The sequence below is a fragment of the Pseudophryne corroboree genome, chromosome 1, assembly GCF_028390025.1.
Source record: "Pseudophryne corroboree isolate aPseCor3 chromosome 1, aPseCor3.hap2, whole genome shotgun sequence".
NCBI lineage: Eukaryota > Metazoa > Chordata > Amphibia > Anura > Myobatrachidae > Pseudophryne > Pseudophryne corroboree.
Window position 1 is genome coordinate 365399517 of NC_086444.1, and position 21987 is coordinate 365421503.

Sequence of the window (21987 nt, forward strand, 5' to 3'; positions counted from 1 at the left end):
CACAGAGCTGGGATTATAGCTTAAATTCCAACCAGGGTCAATTCTCCATGGGGTTTTCTCCATGCATTTGTGGGCTTTGTCTGAATTTAGGGGGAGATTTATCAAATTTGGAGACAGAGAAAGTGGAGAAGTTGCCCATACCAATCAATCAGCTTCTGAATATCATTTTGAAAGGCTGTGCTAGAAAAATTACAATTAGAAGCCGATTGGTTGCTTTGAGCAACTTCTACCTTTATCTCTCTCAAAGATTTGATACATCTCCCCCAACCCTTCTAAAAATAACACTCACCTAAGAACAGTGCTAAAAGAAAGCGGCGTGGTGGTGGTGGTGGTGGTGGTAGTAGTAGTAGTATGAGTGTGTTTCCTGTCATATTAACTTCAGATGAAAAGTTCTTCGTTTGCAGGCAATATTTTTTTTTTTCTGAAAAGAGAATTTCTCTATTATTATTACTACAACCAGAGGCATAGGGAGGGCGGTTCCGGTCGAGCGCAAGCTCCAGGTGCCGGAAACTTCGGAGGGCGCTGGGCAGTGGCGGCGCTGCAGGGACCGTTACCCACGCCGCACGTTGTTTTAGTCTGGCATCGCCTTTTCACAGACGTGGCCCAGGATGGCAGCAGCAGTGAGACAGAGCAGCATGCACAGCAGGGTTCTGACTGGCGGCTGCTACCTGCGTAGCTACCCTCACCCATGTGGCTGCACAGGAGGAGGCTCCGGCTCCATAGGGGAGGCAGGCAATGGTATGAGAACATCATTAAACTGGAACAGAGGATGGTGATGGGCATCAGTATGGAAATGGGGGAAGGGGATGGTGATGGGGCAGAGGATGGTGATGGGGCAGGGGGCTGAGGATGGTGATGGGGCAGGGGGCTGAGGATAGTGATGGGGCAGGGGACAGAGGATAGTCATGGGGCAGAGGGCTGAGGATGGTGATGGGGCAGGGGGCTGAGGAGGTGATGGGGAAGGGGGCAGAGGAGAGTGATGGGGCAGAGGGCTGAGGATAGTGATGGGGCAGGCAGCTGAGGATGGTGATGGGGCAAGGGGCTGAGGATAGTGATGGGGCAGGGGGCAGAGGATAGTGATGGGGAAGGGGGCAGAGGATAGTGATGGGGCAGAGGACAGAGGATGGTGATGGGGCAGAGGGCTGAGGATGGTGATGGGACAGGGGGCTGAGGATGGTGATGGGACAGGGGGCTGAGGATGGTGATGGGGCAGAGGGCTGAGGATAGTGATGGGGCAGGCGGCTGAGGATGGTGATGGGGCAAGGGGCTGAGGATAGTGATGGGGCAGGGGGCAGAGGATAGTGATGGGGAAGGGGGCAGAGGATAGTGATGGGGCAGGGGGCAGAGGATAGTGATGGGGCAGGGGGCAGAGGATAGTGATGGGGAAGGGGGCAGAGGATAGTGATGGGGCAGGGGGCAGAGGATAGTGATGGGGCAGGGGGCAGAGGATAGTGATGGGGCAAGGGGCAGAGGATGGTGATGGGGCAAGGGGCAGAGGATGGTGATGGGGCAAGGGGCAGAGGATGGTGATGGGGCAGGGGGCAGAGGATAGTGATGGGGAAGGGGGCAGAGGATAGTGATGGGGCAGGGGGCAGAGGATAGTGATGGGGCAAGGGGCTGAGGATGGTGATGGGGCAGGGGGCAGAGGATGGTGATGGGGCAGGGGGCAGAGGATAGTGATGGGGAAGGGGGCAGAGGATAGTGATGGGGCAGGGGGCAGAGGATAGTGATGGGGCAGGGGGCAGAGGATAGTGATGGGGCAGAGGATAGTGATGGGGCAGGGGGCAGAGGATAGTGATGGGGGAAGGGGCTGAGGATGGTGATGGGGCAGGGGGCTGAGGATAGTGATGGGGCAGGGGGCTGAGGATAGTGATGGGGCAGGGGGCTGAGGATAGTGATGGGGCAGGGGGCTGAGGATAGTGATGGGGCAGGGGGCTGAGGATAGTGATGGGGCAGGGGGCTGAGGATAATTATGGGGCAGGGGGCAGAGGATGGTGATGGGGCAGGGGGCAGAGGATGGTGATGGGGCAGGGGGCAGAGGATAGTGATGGGGAAGGGGGCAGAGGATAGTGATGGGGCAGGGGGCAGAGGATAGTGATGGGGCAGGGGGCAGAGGATAGTGATGGGGCAGAGGATAGTGATGGGGCAGGGGGCAGAGGATAGTGATGGGGGAAGGGGCTGAGGATGGTGATGGGGCAGGGGGCTGAGGATAGTGATGGGGCAGGGGGCTGAGGATAGTGATGGGGCAGGGGGCTGAGGATAGTGATGGGGCAGGGGGCTGAGGATAGTGATGGGGCAGGGGGCTGAGGATAATTATGGGGCAGGGGGCAGAGGATGGTGATGGGGCAGGGGGCAGAGGATGGTGATGGGGCAGGGGGCTGAGGATGGTGATGGGGCAGGGGGCTGAGGATGGTGATGGGGCAGGGGGCTGAGGATAGTGATGGGGCAGGGGGCTGAGGATGGGGCAGGGGGCTGAGGATAATGATGGGTCAGGGGGCTGAGGACGGTAATGGGGCAGGGGGCAGAGGATAGTTATGGGGCAGGGGGCTGAGGATGGTGATGGGGCAGAGGGATGAGGATAGTGATGGGGCAGGGGGCTGAGGATAGTGATGGGGCAGGGGGCTGAGAATGGGGCAGGGGGCAAAGGATGGTGATGGGGCAGGGGGCAGAGGATGGTGATGGGAGAGGGGGCTGAGGATGGTGATGGGAGAGGGGGCTGAGGATGGTGATGGGGCAAAGGATGGTGATGGGGCAGGGGGCAGAGGATGGTGATGGGGCTGAGGATAGTGATGGGGCAGGGGGCTGAGGATGGGGCAGGGAGCTGGGGATGGTGACGGGGCTGAGGATGGTGATGGGGCAGGGGATGGTGATGGGGCAGGGGGCAGAGGATGGTGATGGGGCAGGGGGCAGAGGATGGTGATGGGGGCTGAGGATAGTAATGGGGCTGAGGATGGTGATGGGGCAGGGGGCAGAGGATGGTGATGGGGCAGGGGGCAGAGGATGGTGATGGGGCAGGGGGCAGAGGATGGTGATGGGGCAGGGGGCTGAGGATGGTGATTGGGGCAGGGGGCTGAGGATGGTGATTGGTGCAGGGGGCTGAGGATGGTGATTGGGGCAGGGAGCAGAGGATGGGGCAGGGGGCTAAGGATGGGGCAGGGGGCTGAGGATGGTGATGGTTGGGGACTGACGATGGCGATGGGACAGGGGGCTGAGGATAGTGATGGGGCAGGGGGCAGAGGATGGTGATGGGGCAGGGAGCAGAGGATGGTGATGGGGCAGGGGGCTGAGGATGGTGATGGGGCTGAGGATAGTGATGGGGCATGGAGCTGAGGATGGTGCAGGGGGCTGAGGATGGGGCAGGGGGCTGAGGATGGGGCAGGGGGCTGAGGATGGGGCAGGGGGCTGAGGATGGGGCAGGGGGCTTAGGATGGTGATGGGGCAGGGGGCTTAGGATGGTAATGGGGCACGGGGCTGAGGATGGTGATGTGGCAGGGGGCAGAGGATAGTGATGGGGCAGGGGTCAGAGGATAGTGATTGGGTCAGGGGGCTGAGGATAGTGATGGGGCAGGGTGCTGAGGATAGTGATCAGGCAGGGGGCTGAGGATAGTGATGGGGCAGAGGGCTGAGGATAGTGATAGGGCAGGGGGCTGAGGATGGGGCAGGGGGCAGAGGATGGTGATGGGGCAGGGGACAGAGGATAGTGATGGGGCAGAGGGCTGAGGATGGTGATGGGGCAGAGGATGGTGATGGGGCAGGGGGCAGAGGATGGTGATGGGGCAGGGAGCAGAGAATGGTGATGGGGCATAGGGCTGAGGATAGTTATGGGGCAAGGGGCAGAGGATAGTGATGGGGCTGAGGATGGTGATGGGGCAGGGGGCTGAGGATGGTGATGGGGCACAGGACTGAGGATGGTGATGGGGCAGAGGATAGTGATGGGGCAGGGGGGTGGGGATAGTGATGGGGCAGGGGGCTGAGGATAGTGATTGGGGCAGGGGGCTGAGGATAGTGATTGGGGCAGGGGGCCTGTTGACTGGGATGGGAATCTGGAGAACGCGGAGCCCCTGGTACTGGATGAATTGTCTGTTAGACGGTGGTTTGCCAGTTCTAAATCAGGTAAGGCCCCCGGCCCAGATGGGATTCCGGGAAATGTTATTAAGACATGTGCTGAGCAGTTGGCTGGGATTTTTACTATAATTTTTAACCTTTCTCTTGCCACTTGTCATGTGCCTAAGTGTTTCAAGTCATCTATTATTGTCCCGGTCCCCAAAAATGGTAAGGCCAGTGAGCCAAACGATTACCGACCAATTGCTCTGACATCTCTTATAATGAAGGCCTTTGAAAGATTGGTTATGGGACACATAAAAAAAAAGTATCCCAGCCAATCTGGATCCTTTTCAATTTGCATATAAAGCAAATAGGTCGACAGATGACGCTGCTATCACCTTGATTCATCGTGTGGCTACCCATCTAGAATCCACATGTTCCTCTGCGAGAATTCTGTTTGTGGATTACAGTTCAGCATTTAATACAGTAATCCCAACATCATTAGTGTCTAAATTATCTCAGTTGGGATTGAACAATTTTGTATGTAGATGGATCTTGGATTTCTTGACCAACAGGCCCCAATCTGTTAGACTGCACAATTCCCTGTCAAGCGAACTTGTAATCAGTACAGGGGTGCCTCAGGGTTGTGTACTGAGTCCCCTGTTGTACTCTCTGTTTACCTATGATTGCCTCTCAAATTCGGAGTCAGTTCACATTATTAAATTTGCCGATGATATCGCAGTCGTAGGTTTAATAAGTAAGGACGATGAGTCAGAATATAGATCTGAGGTCGCTAGGTTAGAAGCTTGGAGTCAAACTAATCATTTAATTCTAAACGTAAAAAAAACGAAAGAAATGATTGTAGATTTTAGGAAAACTCACAAGCAGCCCTCCTGTCCTATAGTTGTAAATAATCAGGTTGTGGAGACAGTTGAGTCCTTTAAATTCCTGGGCATTAACATCTCCAATGACCTGTCTTGGGGTACCCATACACGATGTGTTGTTAAAAAATCCCAACAACGCTTGTTCTTATTGAGGAAAATGCGTATGGCGGGAATACGTAAGGAGATTTTAGTAAACTTTTATTCAGCAATTTTAGAGAGTATCCTCACATACGGGATTATGGTATGGTTTGGGAACTGTACTGCCGTAGAACGTAAGTCCCTTCAGAGAGTGGTTAAAACTGCAAGTAGAGTAATTGGAGTCAGCCTGCCCTGTATTCAGGATATATATGAAAAAAGGCTCCTCACTAAGGTGAGAAGTATTTTGGGAGATCTATCTCATCCAAATGGGGGGATGTTTTCTGTGTTGCCATCTAATAGGCATTACCGTTCTATTCTTTGTCGGACTAACCGGATAAGGGGTAGCTTTTTCCCAAAAGCAATAAACATGTTAAACCAGATAGGACCGAGATAAATTGACAATTGGGAATGTCTTGGGTTCGGGAGTGCTCTTTTCGTTCTGTTCTTATGGTCTCTGTATATGCTTGCTTTTTAGTTTCGTTGATTGTTCATTGAACTATTGATGACAATAAAGTATTATTATTATTATTATTATTATTATTATTATAGTGATTGGGGCAGGGGGCTGAGGATAGTGATGGGGCAGAGGGCTGAGGATAGTGATGGGGCAGAGGGCTGAGGATAGTGATGGGGCAGAGGGCTGAGTATAGTGATGGAGCAGGGGGCTGAGGATAGTGATGGAGCAGGGGGATGAGGATAGTGATGTGGCAGGGGGCAGAGGATGGTGATGGGGAATGGGGCAGAGGATGGTGATGATGCAGAGGATGGTGATAGGGCAGGGGGCTGAGGATAGTGATTGGGGCAGGGGGCTGAGGATAGTGATGGGGCAGAGGGCTGAGGATAGTGATGGAGCAGAGGGCTGAGTATAGTGATGGAGCAGGGGGCTGAGTATAGTGATGGAGCAGGGGGCTGAGGATAGTGATGGGGCAGGGGGCTGAGGATAGTGATGGGGCAGGGGGATGAGGATAGTGATGGGGCAGGGGGATGAGGATAGTGATGGGGCAGGGGGATGAGGATAGTGATGGGGCAGGGGGATGAGGATAGTGATGGGGAATGGGGCAGAGGATGGTGATGATGCAGAGGATGGTGATAGGGCAGGGGGCTGAGGATAGTGATTGGGGCAGGGGGCTGAGGATAGTGATTGGGGCAGGGGGCTAAGGATGGTGATGGGGCAGGGGGCTGAGGATGGGGCTGGGGGCAGAGGATGGTGATGGGGCAGAGAATGGTGATGGGGCTGAATATAGTGATGGAGCAGGGGGCTGAGGATAGTGATGGGGCAGGGGGCAGAGGATGGTGATGGGGCAGGGGGCTGAGGATGGTGATGGGGAATGGGGCAGAGGATGGTGATGGGGCAGAGGATGGTGATGATGCAGAGGATGGTGATAGGGCAGGGGGCTGAGGATAGTGATTGGGGCAGGGGGCTGAGTATAGTGATGGGGCAGAGGGCTGAGTATAGTGATGGAGCAGGGGGCTGAGTATAGTGATGGAGCAGGGGGCAGAGGATGGTGATGGGGAATGGGGCAGAGGATAGTGATAGGGCAGGGGGCTGAGGATAGTGATTGGGGCAGGGGGCTAAGGATGGTGATGGGGCAGGGGGCTGAGGATGGGGCTGGGGGCAGAGGATGGTGATGGGGCAGAGAATGGTGATGGGGCTGAATATAGTGATGGAGCAGGGGGCTGAGGATAGTGATGGGGCAGGGGGCAGAGGATGGTGATGGGGCAGGGGGCTGAGGATGGGGTAGGGGGGCTGAAGATGGGGCAGGGAGCAGAGGATGGTGATGGGGCAGAGAATGGTGATGGGGCTGGGGGCTGAGGATAGTGATGGGGCAGGGGGCTGAGGATGGGACAGGGGGCAGAGGATGGTGATGGGGCGGGGAGCAGAGGATGGTGATGTGGCAGGGGGATGAGGATGGTGATGGGGCAGAGGATGGTGAAGGGACTGAGGATAGTGATGGGGCAGGGGGCAGAGGATGGTGATGGGGCAGAGGATGGTGATGGGGCAGAGGATGGTGATGGGGCAGAGGATAGTGATGGGGCAGGGGGCTGAGGATAGTGATTGGGGCAGGGGGCTGAGTATAGTGATGGAGCAGGGGGCTGAATATAGTGATGGGGCAGGGGGCTGAGGATAGTGATTGGGGCAGGGGGCAGAGGATGGTGATGGGGAATGGGGCAGAGGATGGTGATGATGCAGAGGATGGTGATAGGGCAGGGGGCTGAGGATAGTGATTGGGGCAGGGGGCTGAGGATAGTGATGGGGCAGAGGGCTGAGTATAGTGATGGAGTAGGGGGCTGAGTATAGTGATGGAGCAGGGGGCTGAGGATAGTGATGGGGCAGAGGGCTGAGTATAGTGATGGAGTAGGGGGCTGAGTATAGTGATGGAGCAGGGGGCTGAGGATAGTGATGGGGCAGAGGGCTGAGGATAGTGATGGAGCAGGGGGCTGAGTATAGTGATGGAGCAGGGGGCTGAGTATAGTGATGGAGCACGGGGCTGAGGATAGTGATGGGGCAGGGGGATGAGGATAGTGATGTGGCAGGGGGCAGAGAATGGTGATGGGGAATGGGGCAAGGATGGTGATGATGCAGAGGATGGTGATAGGGCAGGGGGCAGAGGATAGTGATTGGGGCAGGGGGCTAAGGATGGTGATGGGGCAGGGGGCTGAGGATGGGGCTGGGGGCAGAGGATGGTGATGGGGCAGAGAATGGTGATGGGGCTGAATATAGTGATGGAGCAGGGGACTGAGGATAGTGATGGGGCAGGGGGCAGAGGATGGTGATGGGGCAGGGGGCTGAGGATGGTGATGGGGCAGGGGGCTGAGGATGGGGTAGGGGGCTGAAGATGGGGCAGGGAGCAGAGGATGGTGATGGGGCAGAGAATGGCGATGGGGCTGGGGGCTGAGGATAGTGATGGGGCAGGGGGCTGAGGATGGGACAGGGGGCAGAGGATGGTGATGGGGCGGGGAGCAGAGGATGGTGATGTGGCAGGGGGATGAGGATGGTGATGGGGCAGAGGATGGTGAAGGGACTGAGGATAGTGATGGGGCAGGGGGCAGAGGATGGTGATGGGGCAGAGGATGGTGATGGGGCAGAGGATGGTGATGGGGCAGAGGATGGTGATGGGGCAGAGGATAGTGATGGGGCAGGGGGCTGAGGATAGTGATTGGGGCAGGGGGCTGAGGATAGTGATGGGGCAGAGGGCTGAGGAAAGTGATGGAGCAGGGGGCTGAGTATAGTGATGGAGCACGGGGCAGAGGATAGTGATGGGGCAGGGGGATGAGGATAGTGATGTGGCAGGGGGCAGAGGATGGTGATGGGGAATGGGGCAGAGGATGGTGATGATGCAGAGGATGGTGATAGGGCAGGGGGCAGAGGATAGTGATTGGGGCAGGGGGCTAAGGATGGTGATGGGGCAGGGGGCTGAGGATGGGGCTGGGGGCAGAGGATGGTGATGGGGCAGAGAATGGTGATGGGGCTGAATATAGTGATGGAGCAGGGGGCTGAGGATAGTGATGGGGCAGGGGGCAGAGGATGGTGATGGGGCAGGGGGCTGAGGATGGTGATGGGGAATGGGGCAGAGGATGGTGATGATGCAGAGGATGGTGATAGGGCAGGGGGCTGAGGATAGTGATGGGGCAGAGGGCTGAGGATAGTGATGGAGCAGGGGGCTGAGTATAGTGATGGAGCAGGGGGCTGAGTATAGTGATGGAGCACGGGGCTGAGGATAGTGATGGGGCAGGGGGATGAGGATAGTGATGTGGCAGGGGGCAGAGGATGGTGATGGGGAATGGGGCAGAGGATGGTGATGATGCAGAGGATGGTGATAGGGCAGGGGGCAGAGGATAGTGATTGGGGCAGGGGGCTAAGGATGGTGATGGGGCAGGGGGCTGAGGATGGGGCTGGGGGCAGAGGATGGTGATGGGGCAGAGAATGGTGATGGGGCTGAATATAGTGATGGAGCAGGGGGCTGAGGATAGTGATGGGGCAGGGGGCAGAGGATGGTGATGGGGCAGGGGGCTGAGGATGGGGTAGGGGGCTGAAGATGGGGCAGGGAGCAGAGGATGGTGATGGGGCAGAGAATGGTGATGGGGCTGGGGGCTGAGGATAGTGATGGGGCAGGGGGCTGAGGATGGGACAGGGGGCAGAGGATGGTGATGGGGCGGGGAGCAGAGGATGGTGATGTGGCAGGGGGATGAGGATGGTGATGGGGCAGAGGATGGTGAAGGGACTGAGGATAGTGATGGGGCAGGGGGCAGAGGATGGTGATGGGGCAGAGGATGGTGATGGGGCAGAGGATGGTGATGGGGCAGAGGATGGTGATGGGGCAGAGGATAGTGATGGGGCAGGGGGCTGAGGATAGTGATTGGGGCAGGGGGCTGAGTATAGTGATGGAGCAGGGGGCTGAATATAGTGATGGGGCAGGGGGCTGAGGATAGTGATTGGGGCAGGGGGCAGAGGATGGTGATGGGGAATGGGGCAGAGGATGGTGATGATGCAGAGGATGGTGATAGGGCAGGGGGCTGAGGATAGTGATTGGGGCAGGGGGCTGAGGATAGTGATGGGGCAGAGGGCTGAGGATAGTGATGGGGCAGAGGGCTGAGTATAGTGATGGAGTAGGGGGCTGAGTATAGTGATGGAGCAGGGGGCTGAGGATAGTGATGGGGCAGAGGGCTGAGGATAGTGATGGAGCAGGGGGCTGAGTATAGTGATGGAGCAGGGGGCTGAGTATAGTGATGGAGCACGGGGCTGAGGATAGTGATGGGGCAGGGGGATGAGGATAGTGATGTGGCAGGGGGCAGAGAATGGTGATGGGGAATGGGGCAGAGGATGGTGATGATGCAGAGGATGGTGATAGGGCAGGGGGCAGAGGATAGTGATTGGGGCAGGGGGCTAAGGATGGTGATGGGGCAGGGGGCTGAGGATGGGGCTGGGGGCAGAGGATGGTGATGGGGCAGAGAATGGTGATGGGGCTGAATATAGTGATGGAGCAGGGGGCTGAGGATAGTGATGGGGCAGGGGGCAGAGGATGGTGATGGGGCAGGGGGCTGAGGATGGTGATGGGGCAGGGGGCTGAGGATGGGGTAGGGGGCTGAAGATGGGGCAGGGAGCAGAGGATGGTGATGGGGCAGAGAATGGCGATGGGGCTGGGGGCTGAGGATAGTGATGGGGCAGGGGGCTGAGGATGGGACAGGGGGCAGAGGATGGTGATGGGGCGGGGAGCAGAGGATGGTGATGTGGCAGGGGGATAAGGATGGTGATGGGGCAGAGGATGGTGAAGGGACTGAGGATAGTGATGGGGCAGGGGGCAGAGGATGGTGATGGGGCAGAGGATGGTGATGGGGCAGAGGATGGTGATGGGGCAGAGGATGGTGATGGGGCAGAGGATAGTGATGGGGCAGGGGGCTGAGGATAGTGATTGGGGCAGGGGGCTGAGGATAGTGATGGGGCAGAGGGCTGAGGAAAGTGATGGAGCAGGGGGCTGAGTATAGTGATGGAGCAGGGGGCTGAGGATAGTGATGGGGCAGGGGGATGAGGATAGTGATGTGGCAGGGGGCAGAGGATGGTGATGGGGAATGGGGCAGAGGATGGTGATGATGCAGAGGATGGTGATAGGGCAGGGGGCAGAGGATAGTGATTGGGGCAGGGGGCTAAGGATGGTGATGGGGCAGGGGGCTGAGGATGGGGCTGGGGGCAGAGGATGGTGATGGGGCAGAGAATGGTGATGGGGCTGAATATAGTGATGGAGCAGGGGGCTGAGGATAGTGATGGGGCAGGGGGCAGAGGATGGTGATGGGGCAGGGGGCTGAGGATGGTGATGGGGAATGGGGCAGAGGATGGTGATGATGCAGAGGATGGTGATAGGGCAGGGGGCTGAGGATAGTGATGGGGCAGAGGGCTGAGGATAGTGGTGGGGCAGAGGGCTGAGTATAGTGATGGAGCAGGGGGCTGAGGATAGTGATGGGGCAGAGGGCTGAGGATAGTGATGGAGCAGGGGGCTGAGGATAGTGATGGAGCAGGGGGCTGAGTATAGTGATGGAGCAGGGGGCTGAGTATAGTGATGGAGCACGGGGCTGAGGATAGTGATGGGGCAGGGGGATGAGGATAGTGATGTGGCAGGGGGCAGAGAATGGTGATGGGGAATGGGGCAGAGGATGGTGATGATGCAGAGGATGGTGATAGGGCAGGGGGCAGAGGATAGTGATTGGGGCAGGGGGCTAAGGATGGTGATGGGGCAGGGGGCTGAGGATGGGGCTGGGGGCAGAGGATGGTGATGGGGCAGAGAATGGTGATGGGGCTGAATATAGTGATGGAGCAGGGGGCTGAGGATAGTGATGGGGCAGGGGGCAGAGGATGGTGATGGGGCAGGGGGCTGAGGATGGTGATGGGGCAGGGGGCTGAGGATGGGGTAGGGGGCTGAAGATGGGGCAGGGAGCAGAGGATGGTGATGGGGCAGAGAATGGCGATGGGGCTGGGGCTGAGGATAGTGATGGGGCAGGGGGCTGAGGATGGGACAGGGGGCAGAGGATGGTGATGGGGCGGGGAGCAGAGGATGGTGATGTGGCAGGGGGATAAGGATGGTGATGGGGCAGAGGATGGTGAAGGGACTGAGGATAGTGATGGGGCAGGGGGCAGAGGATGGTGATGGGGCAGAGGATGGTGATGGGGCAGAGGATGGTGATGGGGCAGAGGATGGTGATGGGGCAGAGGATAGTGATGGGGCAGGGGGCTGAGGATAGTGATTGGGGCAGGGGGCTGAGGATAGTGATGGGGCAGAGGGCTGAGGATAGTGATGGGGCAGAGGGCTGAGGAAAGTGATGGAGCAGGGGGCTGAGTATAGTGATGGAGCAGGGGGCTGAGGATAGTGATGGGGCAGGGGGATGAGGATAGTGATGTGGCAGGGGAGAGGATGGTGATGGGGAATGGGGCAGAGGATGGTGATGATGCAGAGGATGGTGATAGGGCAGGGGGCAGAGGATAGTGATTGGGGCAGGGGGCTAAGGATGGTGATGGGGCAGGGGGCTGAGGATGGGGCTGGGGCAGAGGATGGTGATGGGGCAGAGAATGGTGATGGGGCTGAATATAGTGATGGAGCAGGGGGCTGAGGATAGTGATGGGGCAGGGGGCAGAGGATGGTGATGGGGCAGGGGGCTGAGGATGGTGATGGGAATGGGGCAGAGGATGGTGATGATGCAGAGGATGGTGATAGGGCAGGGGGCTGAGGATAGTGATGGGGCAGAGGGCTGAGGATAGTGATGGAGCAGGGGGCTGAGTATAGTGATGGAGCAGGGGGCTGAGGATAGTGATGGGGCAGGGGGATGAGGATAGTGATGTGGCAGGGGGCAGAGGATGGTGATGGGGAATGGGGCAGAGGATGGTGATGATGCAGAGGATGGTGATAGGGCAGGGGGCAGAGGATAGTGATTGGGGCAGGGGGCTAAGGATGGTGATGGGGCAGGGGGCTGAGGATGGGGCTGGGGGCAGAGGATGGTGATGGGGCAGAGAATGGTGATGGGGCTGAATATAGTGATGGAGCAGGGGGCTGAGGATAGTGATGGGGCAGGGGCAGAGGATGGTGATGGGGCAGGGGGCTGAGGATGGTGATGGGGAATGGGGCAGAGGATGGTGATGATGCAGAGGATGGTGATAGGGCAGGGGGCTGAGGATAGTGATTGGGGCAGGGGGCTGAGGATAGTGATGGGGCAGAGGGCTGAGGATAGTGATGGGGCAGAGGGCTGAGTATAGTGATGGAGTAGGGGGCTGAGTATAGTGATGGAGCAGGGGGCTGAGTATAGTGATGGGGCAGAGGGCTGAGGATAGTGATGGAGCAGGGGGCTGAGTATAGTGATGGAGCAGGGGGCTGAGTATAGTGATGGAGCACGGGGCTGAGGATAGTGATGGGGCAGGGGGATGAGGATAGTGATGTGGCAGGGGGCAGAGGATGGTGATGGGGAATGGGGCAGAGGATGGTGATGATGCAGAGGATGGTGATAGGGCAGGGGGCAGAGGATAGTGATTGGGGCAGGGGGCTAAGGATGGTGATGGGGCAGGGGGCTGAGGATGGGGCTGGGGGCAGAGGATGGTGATGGGGCAGAGAATGGTGATGGGGCTGAATATAGTGATGGAGCAGGGGGCTGAGGATAGTGATGGGGCAGGGGGCAGAGGATGGTGATGGGGCAGGGGGCTGAGGATGGTGATGGGGCAGGGGGCTGAGGATGGGGTAGGGGCTGAAGATGGGGCAGGGAGCAGAGGATGGTGATGGGGCAGAGAATGGTGATGGGGCTGGGGGCTGAGGATAGTGATGGGGCAGGGGGCTGAGGATGGGACAGGGGGCAGAGGATGGTGATGTGGCAGGGGGATGAGGATGGTGATGGGGCAGAGGATGGTGAAGGGACTGAGGATAGTGATGGGGCAGGGGGCAGAGGATGGTGATGGGCAGAGGATGGTGATGGGGCAGAGGATGGTGATGGGGCAGAGGATGGTGATGGGGCAGGGGGCTGAGGATAGTGATTGGGGCAGGGGGCTGAGGATAGTGATGGGGCAGAGGGCTGAGGAAAGTGATGGAGCATGGGGCTGAGGATAGTGATGAGGCAGAGGGCTGAGGATAGTGATGGGGCAGGGGGCTGAGGATAGTGATGGGGCAGGGGGCAGAGGATGGTGATGGGGCAGAATGCTGAGGATAGTGATGGGGCAGGGGGCAGAGGATGGTGATGGGGCAGAGGATGGTGATGGGGCTGGGGGCTGAGGATGGGGCAGGGGGCAGAGGATGGTGATGGGTCAGGGAGCAGAGGATGGTGATGGGGCAGGGGGCTTTTGATGGTGATGGGGCAGGCGGCTGAGGATGGTGATGGGGCTGAGGATAGTGATGGGGCAGGGGGCTGAGGATGGTGATGGCGCTGAGGATGGTGATGGGGCAGGGGGCTGAGGATGGTGATGGGGCAGGGGGCTGAGGATGGTGATGGGGCAGGGGGCAGAGGATAGTGATGGGGCAGGGGGCAGAGGATAGTGATTGGGGCAGGGGGCTGAGGATAGTGATTGGAGCAGGGGGCTGAGGATAGTGATGGGGCTGAGGATAGTGATGGGCAAAGGGCTGAGGATAGTGATGGAGCATGGGGCTGAGGATAGTGATGGGGCAGAAGGCTGAGGATAGTGATGGAGCAGGGGGCTGAGGGTAGTGATGGGACAGGGGGCAGAGTTTGGTGATGGGGCAGGGTGCAGAGGATGGTGATGGTGCAGAATGCAGAGGATGGTGATGGGGCCGAGGATGGTAATGGGGAAGGGGGCTAAGGATGGTGATGGGGCAGGGGGCTGAGGATAGTGATGGGGCAGGGGGCTGAGGATGGGGCAGGGGGCTGGGGGCTGAGGATGGTGATGGGGCAGGGGGCTGAGGATGGTAATGGGGCAGTGGGCAGAAAATAGTGATGGGGCAGGGGGCAGAGGATAGTGATGGGGCAGAGGATAGTGATGGGGCATAGGGCTGAGGATAGTTATGGGGCAAGGGGCAGAGGATGGTGATGGGGCTGAGGATGGTGATGGGGCAGGGGGCTGAGGATGGTGATGGGGCACAGGACAGAGGATGGTGATGGGGCAGAGGATAGTGATGGGGCAGGGGGTGGGGATAGTGATTGGGGCAGGGGGCTGAGGATAGTGATTGGGGCAGGGGGCTGAGGATAGTGATGGGGCAGAGGGCTAAAGATAGTGATGGGGCAGGGGGCTGAGGATGGTGATGGGGCACAGGACTGAGGATGGTGATGGGGCAGAGGATAGTGATGGGGCACGGGGGTGGGGATAGTGATGGGGCAGGGGGCTGAGGATAGTGATTGGGGCAGGGGGCTGAGGATAGTGATTGGGGCAGGGGGCTGAGGATAGTGATGGGGCAGAGGGCTGAGGATAGTGATGGGGCAGAGGGCTGAGTATAGTGATGGAGCAGGGGGCTGAGGATAGTGATGGAGCAGGGGGCTGAGGATAGTGATGGGCAGGGGGATGAGGATAGTGATGTGGCAGGGGGCAGAGGATGGTGATGGGGAATGGGGCAGAGGATGGTGATGATGCAGAGGATGGTGATAGGGCAGGGGGCTGAGGATAGTGATTGGGGCAGGGGGCTGAGGATAGTGATGGGGCAGAGGGCTGAGGATAGTGATGGGGCAGAGGGCTGAGGATAGTGATGGAGCAGGGGGCTGAGTATAGTGATGGAGCAGGGGGCTGAGGATAGTGATGGGGCAGGGGGATGAGGATAGTGATGTGGCAGGGGGCAGAGGATGGTGATGGGGAATGGGGCAGAGGATGGTGATGATGCAGAGGATGCTGATAGGGCAGGGGGCTGAGGATAGTGATTGGGGCAGGGGGCTAAGGATGGTGATGGGGCAGGGGGCTGAGGATGGGGCTGGGGCAGAGGATGGTGATGGGACAGAGAATGGTGATGGGGCTGAATATAGTGATGGAGCAGGGGGCTGAGGATAGTGATGGGGCAGGGGGCAGATGATGGTGATGGGGCAGGGGGCTGAGGATGGTGAATGGGCAGGGGGCTGAGGATGGGGTAGGGGGCTGAAGATGGGGCAGGGAGCAGAGGATGGTGATGGGGCAGAGAATGGTGATGGGGCTGGGGGCTGAGGATAGTGATGGGGCAGGGGGCTGAGGATGGGACAGGGGGCAGAGGATGGTGATGGGGCCGGGAGCAGAGGATGGTGATGTGGCAGGGGATGAGGATGGTGATGGGCAGAGGATGGTGATGGGTCAGAGGATGGTGATGGGACTGAGGATAGTGATGGGGCAGGGGGCAGAGGATGGTGATGGGGCAGAGGATGGTGATGGGCAGAGGATGGTGATGGGGCAGAGGATGGTGATGGGGCAGAGGATGGTGATGGGGCAGAGGATGGTGATGGGCAGGGGGCAGAGGATAGTGATTGGGGCAGGGGGCTGAGGATAGTGATGGGGCAGAGGGCTGAGGAAAGTGATGGAGCATGGGCTGAGGAAAGTGATGAGGCAGAGGGCTGAGGATAGTGATGGGGCAGGGGGCTGAGGATAGTGATGGGGCAGGGGGCAGAGGATGGTGATGGGGCAGAATGCTGAGGATAGTGATGGGGCAGGGGGCAGAGGATGGTGATGGGGCAGAGGATGGTGATGGGGCTGGGGGCTGAGGATGGGGCAGGGGGCAGAGGATGGTGATGGGGCAGGGAGCAGAGGATGGTGATGAGGCAGGGGGCTGATGATGGTGATGGGGCAGGCGGCTGAGGATGGTGATGGGGCTGAGGATAGTGATGGGGCAGGGGGCTGAGGATGGTGATGGCGCTGAGGATGGTGATGGGGCAGGGGGCTGAGGATGGTGATGGGGCACGGGACTGAGTATGGTGATGGGGCAGAGGATAGTGATGGGGCAGGGGCTGAGGATAGTGATTGGGGCAGGGGGCTGAGGATAGTGATTGGGGCAGGGGGCTGAGGTTAGTGATGGGCTGAGGATAGTGATGGGGCAGAGGGCTGAGGATAGTGATGGAGCATGGGGCTGAGGATAGTGATGGAGCAGGGGGCTGAGGATAGTGATGGGGCAGGGGGCTGAGGATAGTGATGGGGCAGGGGGCAGAGTATGGTGATGGGGCAGGGTGCAGAGGATGGTGATGGTGCAGGATGCAGAGGATGGTGATGGGGCCGAGGATGGTAATGGGGAAGGGGGCTAAGGATGGTGATGGGGCAGGGGGCTGAGGATGGTGATGGGGCTGAGGATAGTGATGGGGCAGGGGCTGAGGATGGGGCAGGGGGCTGAGGATGGTGATGGGGCAGGGGGCTGAGGATGGTAATGGGGCAGTGGGCAGAAAATAGTGATGGGGCAGGGGGCAGAGGATAGTGATGGGGCAGGGGGCTGAGGATAGTGATGGGGCAGGGGGCTGAGGATAGTGATGGGGCAGGGGGCTGAGGATAGTGATGGGGCAGGGGGCAGAGGATAGTGATGGGGCAGAGGGCTGAGGAAAGTGATGGGGTAGGGGGCTGAGGACAGTGATGGGGTAGGGGGCTGAGGATAGTGATGGGGCAGGGGGCTGAGGATAGTGATGGGGCAGAGGATGGGGCAGGGGGCAGAGGATGGTGATGGGGCTGGGGCTGAGTATAGTGATGGGGCAGGGGGCTGAGGATGGGGCAGGGGGCAGAGGATGGTGATGGGGCAGGGAGCAGAGGATGGTGATGGGGCTGAGGATGGTGATGGGGCAGGGGGCTGAGGATGGTGATGGGACTGAGGATAGTGATGGGGCAGGGGGCTGAGGATGGGGCAGAGGGCTGAGGATGGTGATGGGGCTGAGGATGGTGATGGGGCTGAGGATGGTGATGGGGCTGGGGGCTGAGGATGGTGATGGGGCAGGGGGCTGAGGATGGTGATGGGGCACGGGACTGAGGATGGTGATGGGGCAGAGGATAGTGATGGGCAGGGGGCAGAGGAGAGTGATTGGGGCAGGGGGCTGAGGATAGTGATTGGGGCAGGGGCTGAGGATAGTGATTGAGCATGGGGCAGAGGATAGTGATTGAGCATGGGGCAGAGGATAGTGATGGAGCAGGGGGCAGAGGATGGTGATAGTGCAAGGGGCTGAGGATGGTGATGGGGCAGAGGATGGTGTTGGGGCTGGGGGCTCAGGATAGTGATGGGGCTGGGGGCTGAGGATGGGGCAGGGGCAGAGGATGGTGATGGGGCAGGGAGCAGAGGATGGTGATGGTGCAGGGGGCAGAGGATAGTGATGGGGCAGGGGGCTGAGGATAGTGATTGGGGCAGGGGGCTGAGGCTAGTGATTGGGGCAGGGGGTTGAGGATAGTGATGTGGCAGGGTGCTGAGGATGGTGATGGGGCAGGGGGCTGAGGATGGGGCAGGGGGCTGAGGATGGGGCAGGGGGCAGAGGATGGTGATGGGGCAGAGGATGTTGATGGGGCTGAGGTTAGTGATGGGGCATGGGGCTGAGGATGGGGCAGGGGCAGAGGATGGTGATGGGGCAGGGGGCTGAGGATAGTGATTGGGACAGGGGCTGAGGATAGTGATGGGGCAGAGGGCTGAGGAAAGTGATGGAGCATGGGGCTGAGGATAGTGATGAGGCAGAGGGCTGAGGATAGTGATGGGGCAGGGGGCTGAGGATAGTGATGGGGCAGGGGGCAGAGGATGGTGATGGGGCAGAATGCTGAGGATAGTGATGGGGCAGGGGGCTGAGGATGGTGATGGGGCAGGGGGCTGAGGATGGGGCAGGGGGCAGAGGATGGGGCATGGGGCAGAGGATGGTGATGGGGCAGAGGATGGTGATGGGGCAGAGGATGGTGATGGGGCAGGGGGCTGAGGATGGTGATGGGGCACGGGACTGAGGATGGTGATGGGGCACGGGACTGAGGATGGTGATGGGGCACGGGACTGAGGATGGTGATGGGGCACGGGACTGAGGATGGTGATGGGGCAGGGGGCAGAGGAGAGTGATTGGGGCAGGGGGCTGAGGATAGTGATTGGGGCAGGGGGCTGAGGATAGTGATGGGGCAGGGGGCAGAGGATGGTGATGGGGCAGGGGGCTGAGGATGGTGAATGGGCAGGGGGCTGAGGATGGGGTAGGGGGCTGAAGATGGGGCAGGGAGCAGAGGATGGTGATGGGGCAGAGAATGGTGATGGGGCTGGGGGCTGAGGATAGTGATGGGGCAGGGGGCTGAGGATGGGACAGGGGGCAGAGGATGGTGATGGGGCCGGGAGCAGAGGATGGTGATGGGGCAGAGGATGGTGATGGGGCAGAGGATGGTGATGGGACTGAGGATTGTGATATGATGGGGCAGAGGATGGTGATGGGGCAGAGGATGGTGATGGGGCAGAGGATGGTGATGGGGCAGAGGATGGTGATGGGGCAGAGGATAGTGATGGGGCAGGGGGCAGAGGATAGTGATTGGGGCAGGGGGCTGAGGATAGTGATGGGTTAGAGGGCTGAGGAAAGTGATGGAGCATGGGGCTGAGGATAGTGATGAGGCAGAGGGCTGAGGATAGTGATGGGCAGGGGGCTGAGGATAGTGATGGGGCAGGGGGCAGAGGATGGTGATGGGGCAGAATGCTGAGGATAGTGATGGGGCAGGGGGCAGAGGATGGTGATGGGGCAGAGGATGGTGATGGGGCTTGGGCTGAGGATGGGGCAGGGGGCAGAGGATGGTGATGGGGCAGGGGCTGAGGATGGTGATGGGGCAGGGGACTGAGGATGGTGATGGGGCAGAGGATAGTGATGGGGCAGGGGGCAGAGGAGAGTGATTGGGGCAGGGGGCTGAGGATAGTGATTGGGGCAGGGGGCTGAGGATAGTGATTGAGCATGGGGCAGAGGATAGTGATGGTGCAGAGGGCTGAGGATAGTGATGGAGCAGGGGGCAGAGGATGGTGATAGTGCAAGGGGCTGAGGATGGTGATGGGCAGAGGATGGTGATGGGGCTGGGGGCTCAGGATAGTGATGGGGCTGAGGATGGGGCAGGGGGCAGAGGATGGTGATGGGGCAGGGAGCAGAGGATGGTGATGGGGCAGAGGATAGTGATGGGGCAGGGGGCTGAGGATAGTGATTGGGGCAGGGGGCTGAGGCTAGTGATTGGGGCAGGGGGTTGAGGATAGTGATGTGGCAGGGTGCTGAGGATAGTGATGGGGCAGAGGGCTAAGGATAGTGATGGAGCATGGGGCTGATGATAGTGATGGGGCAGAAGGCTGAGGATAGTGATGGAGCAGGGGGCTGAGGATAGTGATGGAGCAGGGGGCTGAGGATGGTGATGGGGCAGGGGGCTGAGGATGGGGCAGGGGGCTGAGGATGGGGCAGGGGGCAGAGGATGGTGATGGGGCAGAGGATGTTGATGGGGCTGAGGTTAGTGATGGGGCATGGGGCTGAGGATGGGGCAGGGGCAGAGGATGGTGATGGGGCAGGGGGCTGAGGATAGTGATTGGGACAGGGGGCTGAGGATAGTGATGGGGCAGAGGGCTGAGGAAAGTGATGGAGCATGGGCTGAGGATAGTGATGAGGCAGAGGGCTGAGGATAGTGATGGGGCAGGGGGCTGAGGATAGTGATGGGGCAGGGGGCAGAGGATGGTGATGGGGCAGAATGCTGAGGATAGTGATGGGGCAGAATGCTGAGGATGGGGCAGGGGCAGAGGATGGGGCATGGGCAGAGGATGGTGATGGGGCAGAGAATGGTGATGGGGCAGAGGATGGTGATGGGGCAGAGGATGGTGATGGGGCAGAGGATGGTGATGGGGCAGGGGGCTGAGGATGGTGATGGGGCACGGGACTGAGGATGGTGATGGGGCACGGGACTGAGGATGGTGATGGGGCAGGGGGCAGAGGAGAGTGATTGGGGCAGGGGGCTGAGGATAGTGATTGGGCAGGGGGCTGAGGATAGTGATGGGGCAGGGGGCAGAGGATGGTGATGGGGCAGGGGGCTGAGGATGGTGAATGGGCAGGGGGCTGAGGATGGGGTAGGGGGCTGAAGATGGGGCAGGGAGCAGAGGATGGTGATGGGGCAGAGAATGGTGATGGGGCTGGGGGCTGAGGATAGTGATGGGGCAGGGGGCTGAGGATGGGACAGGGGGCAGAGGATGGTGATGGGGCCGGGAGCAGAGGATGGTGATGTGGCAGGGGGATGAGGATGGTGATGGGGCAGAGGATGGTGAAGGGACTGAGGATAGTGATGGGGCAGGGGGCAGAGGATGGTGATGGGGCAGAGGATGGTGATGGGGCAGAGGATGGTGATGGGGCAGAGGATAGTGATGGGGCAGAGGATGGTGATGGGGCAGAGGATAGTGATGGGGCAGGGGGCAGAGGATAGTGATTGGGGCAGGGGGCTGAGGATAGTGATGGGGCAGAGGGCTGAGGAAAGTGATGGAGCATGGGGCTGAGGATAGTGATGAGGCAGAGGGCTGAGGATAGTGATGGGGCAGGGGGCTGAGGATAGTGATGGGGCAGGGGGCAGAGGATGGTGATGGGGCAGAATGCTGAGGATAGTGATGGGGCAGGGGGCAGAGGATGGTGATGGGGCAGAGGATGGTGATGGGGCTTGGGGCTGAGGATGGGGCAGGGGGCAGAGGATGGTGATGGGGCAGGGAGCAGAGGATGGTGATGGGGCAGGGGGCTGATGATGGTGATGGGGCAGGCGGCTGAGGATGGTGATGGGGCTGAGGATAGTGATGGGGCAGGGGGCTGAGGATGGTGATGGCGCTGAGGATGGTGATGGGGCAGGGGGCTGAGGATGGTGATGGGGCATGGGACTGAGTATGGTGATGGGGCAGGGGGCAGAGGATAGTGATGGGGCAGGGGGCTGAGGATAGTGATTGGGGCAGGGGGCTGAGGATAGTGATTGGGGCAGGGGGCTGAGGATAGTGATGGGGCTGAGGATAGTGATGGGGCAGAGGGCTGAGGATAGTGATGGGGCAGGGGGCTGAGGATGGTGATGGCGCTGAGGATGGTGATGGGGCAGGGGGCTGAGGATGGTGATGGGGCATGGGACTGAGTATGGTGATGGGGCAGGGGGCTGAGGATAGTGATTGGGGCAGGGGGCTGAGGATAGTGATTGGGGCAGGGGGCTGAGGATAGTGATTGGGGCAGGGGGCTGAGGATAGTGATTGGGGCAGGGGGCTGAGGATAGTGATTGGGGCAGGGGGCTGAGGAAAGTGATGGGGCAGAGGGCTGAGGATAGTGATGAGGCAGAGGGCTGAGGATAGTGATGAGGCAGAGGGCAGAGGATAGTGATGGGGCAGGGGGCTGAGGATAGTGATTGGGGCAGGGGGCTGAGGATAGTGATGGGGCAGAGGGCTGAGGAAAGTGATGGAGCATGGGGCTGAGGATAGTGATGAGGCAGAGGGCTGAGGATAGTGATGGGGCAGGGGGCTGAGGATAGTGATGGGGCAGGGGGCAGAGGATGGTGATGGGGCAGAATGCTGAGGATAGTGATGGGGCAGGGGGCTGAGGA

At 59.7% G+C, this 21987-nt stretch overlaps 1 protein-coding gene across 1 annotated transcript in view; it reads left to right on the plus strand.

Moving 5' to 3' along the window:
* LOC134884584 (solute carrier family 2, facilitated glucose transporter member 9-like) overlaps window positions 1-21987 on the plus strand; it is a 150124-nt gene that overhangs the window by 87844 nt on the left and 40293 nt on the right. The gene's annotated exons all lie outside the window — the stretch shown is intronic.